The sequence below is a fragment of the Aulonocara stuartgranti genome (genome assembly GCF_965226115.1).
Source record: "Aulonocara stuartgranti genome assembly, chromosome: 7".
Taxonomy (NCBI): Eukaryota; Metazoa; Chordata; class Actinopteri; order Cichliformes; family Cichlidae; genus Aulonocara; species Aulonocara stuartgranti.
In genome coordinates, this window is record NC_138945.1 from 21276356 (window position 1) to 21288166 (window position 11811).

Below are 11811 nucleotides of genomic sequence, written 5' to 3' on the forward strand. Positions count from 1 at the left end.
TCTTTCTCCCCTTCTTTCCCCCAGTCAAGTCTGTCCCGTATTCAGTAAGTGAAAATAAAATAAAGAGTAAAAGGTGAATCAAATGGACCATTACGGCAAGGCTGGGATGGTCAATTTGGTAAAGTAAATCCGTTGGGCATCTTTCTTTGCCTTTAGACAACAATTCTGATGGCAAAAGAGCCAAACGGGACAGGCACAAAAAAAAAAAAAAAGAAAAAGAAAAAAAGAATGCATGTATTTGATATTGTATACTGTTCAATAAATCTTAAGTGCAAGCAAAAAAAAAAAAAAGAAAAGAAAGAAGTGAAGGTGACATTTTGGCTCTAATGTTGCCATTTCCATGCCTCGAACTTTTTCGAACTCCTTGGGATTTGGTCATATAAGCTTCATCTTTGGTCAGTGTCAACTACACACCTGGGCCATGTTAAATTGCAGAGCTTTTGAGTTTTCGTAATACGGTGAGGCGGTGGTGCCATGGCGAATTTCGATGACTCGCCATGAAAATCTTATTGCCTCTCATTCTGTCATACATTGTCCGATCTGGACCAAAGAGCACACATATGATAAGGCTCCACCCCTGAACATATTTCAATTGCCATATTTGACATCAGGGACAGCGCCACCTAGTGGGAACAGGAAATGTCATGTTTTACACTTTGGGGTACAGTATTGTCATGGGTGACATCTGCAGCCTCAAATTTCTCCAGGAAAGCCTTAAGAAGTTGGTCTTGGGTTATAGTGAAAACTGTGACTTTTCGCAAAAGGGTGTGACCCCAGTGGCATGGCGAACTTTCATGTCTCACCATGAAGAAACAAATTAGTATAACTCAATGAAATCCATTCTGATCAGTACCAGACTTTACAGGTGTGATGTCAGACCCGCCCTGAACAGATTGATCTTCCCATTGTCAGGAATACACAGAGCGCCACCTAGTGGCAACAGGAAATGTCATGTCTTTCATTTTGTTGTACTGATTTTCACAGGTTCATTGTGGCCACCTCAAAAGTATGGGGGCCCCTAGAGACAAAGCACGTACAAACTCCAAAGCACGTACAAACTTCAAAACAAATTTCTAGTGTTAACTGAACTTCCAAAACAGAGCTACCTAGATCACTTAAATTACACAATCGAAAGCATATGTGTATTGTTTGTGTATTTATACAAAAGCTGTCAGGGTCCTGGGTCGGAGTGACCCAGGATCCCTGAGCAGTTATGAATTATATTATTATTGTATTTGGTGTTGCTGTCCTTCTCCCTGTTTGCGCGCGTGTGTGTGTATATGTGTTTCTGCGGGCGCCTTCAGGCCTGGTGGGTGTGGCCCTGCTGGCGGACTGGCCACACCCGAAGCCACACACCTGCTGCTGATCAGGCCTCGTCGGGGGAGCTACTTAGGAGAGTCTTGGAGCTCCCACCGACGCGGGATCATTGCGTGAGACTCCACGTTAGTCATCCTGTTCAGCTGCAACACCCTGAAAGTAAAATACAGCAAAAAATAAGAAAAATCTAAGATTCAGTGGCACTAAGTCCTGTCATTCTTAAAATTATTTTCACCTGTTTAGCAGGATGGATGTTTGCCCAGTGCTGCAGCGGTCATGTCAATGGGGGATCCGGTGGTTTCTCTGTGAATTTCACATTCCCGTGACGCAAATGTATTTGTCACTTTTTACGGAATCATACTCAAAGTAATGTCAGTAATTCCAAGTTTTAAACGCTGCATGGTCATACTCTGTCCCGCACTCCATATTATCCATTGTTGATCTGCACATGTCTGTTGCTGCCACGGACATTGCAGGCTCATACGTTATTGTCATGAGACACTCTCACAAACAAAATCCCTGTTTAGTAACACAGTAACGCAAGTAACAGTAATCTAATTCCTTTTATTGCAAAAGTAATCCCTTACTTAACTTGTTACTTGAAAAATTAATCAGATTACAGTAACGCGTTGCTGTTAACACGATACTGCGAATTTCTAGTTATCACTATATTCACGTCTTTTTTCAGTTTTCATTTTTAGGTTTAAGTTTTTGTTGTGTGCATGTATCCAAGCCTATACAACATTGGTATCACACATGAGGCTGGGGGCCCAGAATCGGTCTGGCAAAGATGCCATTCTGACCCACTGGATGATTTTAGAAAATGGGAAAGGGGGCAAGGCATTCATATTACCCCAAAGTATTGAAGTAATAAATAAATGATTTTTCAATTTTTGGCATTTTACTGGCTTAATTAGTGCAGTGAAGAGAGACAGGAAAGCAGGGGAAGAGAGAGAGAGCCTATGGTTGCCTGTTCATCCCAGCGATCTAAACCGGCACCCATAAATAAACAATTTAATGAGAAAAAAACTTCATGTTCTTTTACCTACTATTTAATCTACTCTAAAAAATGCCATTCCTTTTTGTTTTAGTTTTGTTTTGTTGTTGGTTTTTGGAAATAGGCTGGATAGAAATAGTAACTTCCACATCTACAGCCAGTTTAAGATTTTAAGCAAAATCTGGGACTCTCCACTGAACTGAAGAAGTAAAATGTCTTCAAGGAACTTAAAGAAGTCCAGTTTTCCAAGCTCCTTAGATTGGTTTTGCGGATGATCACAAAATAGCATTTTACAGTGAGGAAATCCCCCAAATCTTAATCCGGTTGAGATAGTCAATCCTTATAATCCAAGTGAACAAACAAAGAGCCACAAACTGTGATCACCTTGGAGCTCTGATAAGGCAGGAATGGATGGCCATCAACCATCATTTGGCCACAGAGAATTTCAGAAGTTATGAAGAAGAATCATCACTGTACACACTGCATAAATTTGATTTCTTTCCCAATTAAACTCTTTAATCTCATGAAATGCTTGTGATTGTTCTTTATTGTGCTGAAGCAGAAATCAAGTGAACATCATGCTGTATAAGAAAAATTCAAAAGGAACAAATTAAATAAGTCAATCATAAGACATCACCAGAATAACAGCAGCAGAAACTGATTTTAATAGTTTTGCTGCCCCCTAGAGGTAAAGTAGGAACCAATTTTCTTTTGTCCACTGTCCACTTTCTGCTGTGACATAACAAATTTCCCACGTGTGGGACTAATAAAGGTTATCTTAAGTTTTGAGGTCTGTAGTGATTGACCAAAATTGGTGTAAATTTCACTAGTCTGTATACCTAGGTGCTTGATGTTATTCACCTGTGGCCATGTAAATGATTGGAACACCTGTATTCAATGATTTTTATGGGTTAATATGTTAAAAGTATTGACTTAATGTGTGACTGAGGATGGACATTACCAAGACGATTTCAAGAAATAAATGACAAACCTTTGTTAAGGTGCAGCAAATGGCAGCACAAACATGAGCACAAAGAAAAGTACTGGAAACACACGGGGAAGATAAGACTGTTTCAGTGAAGGCAAGAAGGCAAGCGCTATTATAATTTGCTGCATATGGAGTGGATGTTAGCGAGGAGGATAGTAGGAAGAGGGAGCCAATGCTGGCCCAGTCTTTTCAGGCTGTGATGATTACTGCCATGACTGCCCTATTTCCATGGCTTGGAATCCTGATTTAGGTGTGATATATGAAAGCACATGAGTTTGTGTTGTGTTTTTTTGTATTGTTTGAGCCAGTGTGCCAATTGAAGGACCCTTTGATGGGTTCTTTAAATAAATAAATAAATAAATGAATAAATAAATAAAGGCAGATGAACAACCATTGATACCAGGCAACTATAAAATGTATATCTTGGCCCCAATGAGACTATTAACTCTTGCAGCACCGGGTGTTCGTAATTTTGGTTCAAGTGAATTGATAAACTTTTTGAAGGCAATTGACTCACACAGTTATGTAGATATCCCCGTCCTGTTGTCTCGGGATGCATCACGCTGCCTTGCCTGGGTTAGCTTCTGTTTTCTGGGGATGAAGGTTGAGTGTGCTCCCTTACCTTCTCAAGGTAAGCTAGGTTAGCCTTCTTGTGTGAGCTTTTCAAGTGCACTTTAAGGTTTGTGGGATTTTTTCCCTTTAGAAATGTCCCTCATAATTTGTCTCTTTCCACTACAAGACACTTGCTTTATCCAAAACACAGTCATATTCAAAGTAATCCCAAATTGGACTCTGGCGCTTTCTCCCGACTTTTCCTGACATGATTCTGCGCGTGGACGGAGCAGCAACACAGACGACTCGACTAACGTACTTGCCACCTGCTGGCATAATGAGACGGCAAGAAAAAAATCTGGAAACTAAACTTCATTTTCACCCTTGACATCAATGAAAACTAAACACATTTTTGCTATAAATTCAGTTAATTTTAGTTAGTTTTGTTAACACTCATTACAGTTTTAGTTAGTTTTCCTTTTTTTGTTTTTATTTTTATTTCCGTTAACGAAAATGTTTTTTCACTTCTAGTTTTCGTTATTTCGTTAGTTTTCGTTACCAATAATAACCTTGGTTATGATTCAGAATTGGTGACTGAAGACTGCCATGACCACCCCGTTTCCCTGAACGTAAAAAGCTTCGCAATTTAACATCACAAAGGTCTTTAGATTCCACACACTGGAGATTGTGTCAATCTGACGAAATTCCTTGGAGGAGTTCGTCAAAGTATACGGTGCCTGAAAAGAGGGGAAAATGTCGCCAAAATTACACATTAATTTTAAAATGGCTGACTTCCTGTTGGATTTGGGATAAAGCTCCAAGAGACTTTTTTGTACATCGTCATGTCTTCTATAAGCTTACCAGGTTTCAGACTCATTGATAAAACACAGAGCAGGGGCTGATGTTTTGAAATTTTGTAGGGGGCGCTGTGGAGCCATTTTGCGCTATTCAAGAAAAATGTTTGCATAACAACAAAGCCTTCATCACATTGGAGGTTTGCGCTAAATTTCAAGACTTTTTAAACTTTCCAAGCCCCTCAAAAGCCACTTCATCTTTCATGGTGAACTGCATTGCCACCAGGGTGCGCCGTTCAGTCTAAAGTCACAATTTTCGCACTGAAGCATCATGAGGGACTGATGGTGATATTCACCGCTTTTGTACGGTGGCCCCTAGAGACAAAGCACGTACAAACTCCAAAACACTTGCAAACTCCAAAACACTTGCAAATTCCAAAACACATGCAAACTCCAAAACACTTGCAAACTAAAAAACACATGCAAACTCCAAAACACGTACAAACTCCAAAACACATGCAAAATCCAAAACACTTGCAAACTAAAAAACACATGCAAACTCCAAAACACGTACAGACTCCAAAACACTTGCAAAATCCAAAACACTTGCAAACTAAAAAACACATGCAAATTCCAAAACACGTACAAATTCCAAAACACTTGCAAAATCCAAAACACTTGCAAACTAAAAAGCACGTACAAACTCCAAAACACTTGCAAACTCCAAAACACTTGCAAATTCCAAAACACATGCAAACTCCAAAACACTTGCAAACTAAAAAACACATGCAAAATCCAAAACACGTACAAATTCCAAAACACGTACAAACTCCAAAACACGTACAAATTCCAAAACACTTGCAAAATCCAAAACACTTGCAAACTAAAAAACACATGCAAATTCCAAAACACGTACAAATTCCAAAACACGTACAAATTCCAAAACACTTGCAAAATCCAAAACACTTGCAAAATCCAAAACACTTGCAAACTAAAAAACACATGCAAATTCCAAAACACGTACAAATTCCAAAACACGTACAAATTCCAAAACACTTGCAAAATCCAAAACACGTACAAATTCCAAAACACTTGCAAAATCCAAAACACGTACAAATTCCAAAACACTTGCAAACTCAAAAACACATGCAAATTCCAAAACACAACGGAAGTGCTCCAGGACGCTAGGGGCAGTGTTGAGCTTTTGTTACCTAGTAACTACACAAGCCAGGAAGTACCAATGACCGGATTTGGGGTTTGCAGCCTTAAAGGCCGCATTTTAAGGCCGATTACGTCACAGCGACAAGAGAAGGCTTTCCCAATTCAAAGGCTGCTCGAAATGCGGCCCTCAAATGCGTCCATAATTTCCCTGAATTTTAAGGATGGGTCGGTGTAGCCTTCATGGCCCAACATATCCCAGACTTCATAGTGCGGTGGTGGTGTGGATAATTTTGCCGAAAAAAAACGGTGGAAGCGGAGCGGAGGAAGTGTAAACTTTCAGAAGTAAGTACTGAATATTATGTCACTTATTTATGCGCAAATATTTTTTTAATGAAGAACATTAAACCATTATTGTTGGCCACATGTCGGGAAAGTTATGTGACATTAGTCATGTCTGTACTTTCAGAATTAACTTGGTTTTAAAGCCTTTACTTTAAAAATATATATATAGTCGACCTTAATCTTACAGAGATTGTGATGATTTTGTGGATAATTAAAGTCAGTCATATATCCACAAACACAACAAGCTGAAAGTCAGTGATGCTGCTCGGTTTGCAGTCCTGAATATCACAGCACAAGCAGGATTCACTGCACTGTTAATGTTAGCTGTGTTATATTGCTGCCTCTGTTCGGTGGTGTCGAGCCAAACGGACTTTAACGTGTGTTTGAACGAGCTGACGGTTCACTCGTTAAGCTGAAAGAAAGATGCTTTAATCACAGGAGTCACACATGTGTGTCCACTGTACCATCTGGGAACTCCTCTTGTTTCGTAATAACACAAACACTAAATCCTCCTTCTTTTGTGCTGTTTTGTAGCAGTGTATACACCTGAGACTGTCACCTGTCTGTCTGTCCTGCACTCTCTCTGTTTCTTTCTCTCTGATTGTGTAATAAAAATATGAACATGTGTTTATAAGTCACACTTGTGTTTGAATCCTGCAGCTTATCACACATTTGATTTCCATGTGTGACGACTGCAAGTGTCCAGAGTGAGGACAGACTGAGGGACCCACTGCTGCACATCATCTGTGAGGCTTTGCACCCCTGATGATCCACCAGGACAAACTCAACAGTGTGTGAGGAAGAGGAGGAGGAAGAGCCAGCAGCAGCTGACAGATGGAGAGAATAGACAGACTGTTCCCTGTTTGTGAAGGACTGCTAGAAAAGTTTAAAATAACTAATTGTCTGTCCTGAATCAGTCTTATTAGGTAATGTTCAAATAATTTTATCATTCCAGTGTTTTCAGTGTGGGAGAAAGTACTCAGGGCCTTCAAGTTACACACTATGAAAGGCAGCAACAAGTGTAATATTCAGAAACCTAAAGTATGTATCAGCAGCAGAATGGAGCTAAAAACAAATGTTTGTTTCAGTTCTATGAAGCTTTGAGTATTTTGGATCAGTAGCACTGCTGTGTTTGTTGCATCATATTGCTGTAATTGTTTATATGCTTTATATATTCTGAGCTAAGTTGATCTATAGTGTTACATCATATTCTGTAAGGATGTTATGTGTTTGTTTACTTTCTGCCCAGTTTGACCCATTTAGCAGAAGCCAGCCTGTTTAAGGCTCTGATATCTATTCTGTATGACTTAAAGCAGTTATGACATGGTCTGATTTTCTCACCCAATAAAGGAATATTTCATATATCAGTCTACTCTTCATTTTATCAGAAACAGTTATCACAGCTTGTACATTTTCTTTTTATAAATATATGTAAGCAATGAGCCAAATTTAGTAATGCCAGCATGAAGGAACAACATTTGTCTCTTATATATGATACACCTATATATGCACTGTCAAAGATACTTGTCTTTGAGTGAAGATTTAAGGTGATAAGACATATAAATAACTGCAACTTGAATCTGTACTGAAGCTCAGTATTTGACACAGAGTTCATGTTCACTGCTGTAATAGCTAATAATGATTAATATAATAACTAGAATATTGGCCATATTATATTTACATTACCAAAGTGATATGACTTTAGTCTCATGAACAACATCAGCTAATTCTTATTTACTAATTAATCTTGAAATGACTGTTCAGTACAGAAATGAAGCCCAAAAATCATGTTTTACTGTCCTGTGGTCTCAGCCTCAGATACTTATCAAATCACACAAAGCTCATGTAGAAACAAACAAACAAATGAACAAAATATGTTCTCCCTCATTTCTGTCAAACCAAGTTGTATGACACGTTTCCAGCGGTTAGTATCACGGTTGCTAGGCAACCTGGGAAGCGCGACGGAGACTAGACCGTCCCATACAGACAAACTTGCCGTTTATTTTGCAAATCGAGCTCAACACTGCCCCTAGCGTCCTGGAGCACTTCCGTTGTGTTTTGGAATTTGCATGTGTTTTTGAGTTTGCAAGTGTTTTGGAATTTGTACGTGTTTTGGAATTTGTACGTGTTTTGGAATTTGTACGTGTTTTGGATTTTGCAAGTGTTTTGGAGTTTGTACGTGTTTTGGGTTTTGCAAGTGTTTTGGAGTTTGTACGTGTTTTGGAGTTTGTACGTGTTTTGGAGTTTGTACGTGTTTTGGAATTTGCATGTGTTTTTTAGTTTGCAAGTGTTTTGGATTTTGTACGTGTTTTGGAATTTGCATGTGTTTTTTAGTTTGCAAGTGTTTTGGATTTTGCAAGTGTTTTGGAATTTGTACGTGTTTTGGAATTTGCATGTGTTTTTTAGTTTGCAAGTGTTTTGGATTTTGCAAGTGTTTTGGAATTTGTACGTGTTTTGGAATTTGCATGTGTTTTTTAGTTTGCAAGTGTTTTGGGTTTTGCAAGTGTTTTGGAGTTTGTACGTATTTTGGGTTTTGCAAGTGTTTTGGATTTTGCAAGTGTTTTGGAGTTTGTACGTGTTTTGGAGTTTGCGTGTGTTCTTTAGTTTGCAAGTGTTTTGGAGTTTGCATGTGTTTTGGAATTTGCATGTGTTTTGGAGTTTGTACGTGCTTCACTGGTGACGGAAAAGGTAAGTGACTCATGCTGCAGGTGAGATCAGACGCAGGAGATGTAGCAGAAAGAAAGCAAATGGTAGCTTAGAATTTAACAAAAGGTTTTTTTCAAGGTCCCATTGTTCCAAATATACCAATCAACTGTTATATAATTAACCATATCTTATCATAATCAGTGTTGGGTAAGTTACTTTAAATTAGTAATTTAGTTACATTACTAGTTACTTCTATCAAAAGTAACTCAGTTACTTTAAGTTACTCGTTACTTTCAAAGTAACTAGTTACTAGGGAAAGTAACTTTGGTTTTACTCAGAATTCTCTTGTTAATGTGTTGCTTCCATAACTTTGCCAGTCTTCTAGCTTGCTTACTTGCCACAAGTGCACTGTGCCACCTACCAAAAGAAAGGAAAAATAATGTGCATATTTCCACAAGAGAAATCCCACACCTGGACCGTCATTGACTGCTGCCATGATTCTAGCTTACGTCACAGCGTGATGTGCGCCTTTTACATCCAACACAAAAACTGCAGTCGTGGTGCTTTCGATTGTACTCAGAACTCTGAAATTCTGCCTTCTGAATAGGAAGATGTAGGTAACACCAGACTGCAGATGAGCTGCATACAGGGCTGGACTGGGACAAAAAATTGGCCCGGGCATTTTGACTAGAGACCGGCCCACCATTATAGGAAAAATCATAAAGCCTTTGAATGAAAACAAACGCTGTTGTGACAGTGATGTTCACTGTCTTGATGGTATATATGTATCAATCTATCAATCGTTTGTTGTAAGATTCAGATAATTATTTTTTAAAAGCTAGACATTTTAAATGAGAATAAGAAAGAAAAGTATTTCCTTGTGCCCACCTCTCCCTGTTAATGCCCTATCTGGCCCCCCTGGCAAAACTTTGCTAGATCCGCACCTGCACAGTTACCAGCTGTCAGCTACCTAAAAAAGGATCCTGGTGTTATTTGTCTCTCAGAAACAGTTCATCCCCCTCCCCTCCTCCCAAACATCTCCCAGTGTCACAGTGGATCAGGTCAGGAGACAACTGAGGAAGCTTCGCCCCAGAAAGGCAGCAGGCCCAGACAAGGTGTGTCCTAGGATGCTAAAGGCGTGTGCTGCTGAACTTGGGGAGCCGCTACAACGAGTCTTCAACCTCAGTCTGCGACTGGGGAGAGTGCCCGCCCTATGGAAGACATCCTGCATCGTCCCGGTCCCCAAAAAGAACCGGCCCAATGAGCTGAATGACTTCCGACCGGTGGCACTGACATCACATCTTATGAAGACTCTAGAGCGGCTCTTCCTCAACCTCCTCCGACCACAGGTACAACATGCCCAGGACCCACTACAGTTTGCATACAAGGCGGATGTCGGAGTGGAGGATGCCATCCTGTACCTCCTACACAGAGCCCACTCACACCTGGATGGGGGAAAAGGCACGGTCAGGATCCTGTTTCTTGACTTTTCCAGTGCCTTTAATACCATCCAGCCCTGTATGCTTCAGGAAAAACTGAACAGGATGGAGGTGGACCCCTGCCTGGTCGCTTGGATCTCCGACTACCTCACCGACAGACCACAGTACGTCAGGCTGAAGGACATCACGTCTGACACAGTGGTCAGCAGCACAGGAGCACCACAGGTAACTGTGCTGTCCCCTCTTCTCTTCACCCTGTACACCTCTGACTTCTGCTACAACTCTGAATTATGCCACATTCAGAAGTTTGCAGACGACACAGCCATCATGGGGTGTATCTGGGATGATCAGGAAGAGGAGTACAGAAGTCTGGTGAGGAACTTTGTCGCATGGAGTCACACAAACCACCTGCAACTCAACACCTCAAAGACTAAGGAACTGGTTGTGGACTTCGGGAGGTCTAGAGCAGGTCCACTGCCGGTTCAGATAGAGGGGGAGGAGGTGGAGGTGGTCAACAAGTACAAGTACCTCGGGCTGTGGGTGGACAATAAACTGGACTGGTCATGCAACACAGAGCACCTGTATAAAAAAGCCCAAAGCCGACTGTACTTCCTCAGGAGGCTGAGGTCTTTTAACATCTGCAGGAAGCTCCTGAGGATGTTTTACCAGTCGGTGGTTGCTGGAGTACTTTTCTATGCTGTGGTGTGCTGGGGGAGCAGCACACCACAGAATGCACAGATATCATCACACCATAACACAATAAAACACAGACAAACAACATTCCGGTGTGCACAGCTGGATCTGGGACCGCTGCAATATTTGATCGCACCTCCAGCTGATACGCTGTCCACATCAGATGGGAGGTAAGCATGGGAGGAGGCATTGGATTTGGGGAAGGGAGGGTGACGGTGAGAGTGTATCAGTATCAGTGTACATGTGTGTGTGCGTGTGTGTATCCCGTGTTCAGCTGAGAGAAAGTGTCACAACACCCAGTTAAGCGAAGGACAACAGTCTCCAGTGGACCCATGTGGCCTTAAAGGAGGAACAAAGAGTGCTGACAACAGTTGTTTATCATGGAAGAATTTTTGTTGTTCCAGTCAGCTTCGACCTTGGCAGGCCTTCAGCTGGCGCCAGCGAAATAGCTGCATGAGTGAAGACGGTGAATGTTTATGTTTAGTGTGAACAGCTGCATCCAGCTTTTACAGTTGGTCAAATGTCCGTCACTGGTCACCAATTCTCTCAATTCCCATTCTTCTTCTCCAAGATCTTACCCATTTCAAAGCTATGAGCTTCTCCAAGATGTTATCCATATTGCGTTTAAAAAACAGTCCTGCCCATTGTCTATCACAGGGGTGTCGAACTCCAGGCCTCAAGGGCCGGTGTCCTGCAGGGTTTACATATTACCAAGCCTCTGGAGAACTTCAAGACGTATTGAGGATGTCATTTGGCACTTAAATCAACTGTGTTGCATCAAGGACACATCCATAGTTCCGGAATGTTCAGAATTCCGGAATGCGCCATAATTCCGGAATGTTCGGAATTCCGGAATACACCAAGGTTCCAGAATATTCGGAA

The 11811-nt window shown here is 41.0% G+C and overlaps 1 long non-coding RNA gene across 1 annotated transcript; it reads left to right on the forward strand.

Moving 5' to 3' along the window:
- The first annotated feature begins 5714 nt into the window (after nucleotides 1-5714).
- On the forward strand, nucleotides 5715-7518 carry LOC309711738. Its single transcript, XR_014278086.1, has 2 exons — nucleotides 5715-6151; nucleotides 6812-7518. It is a non-coding gene; the product is annotated as an uncharacterized lncRNA (long non-coding RNA).
- The last annotated feature ends 4293 nt before the right edge of the window (nucleotides 7519-11811 follow it).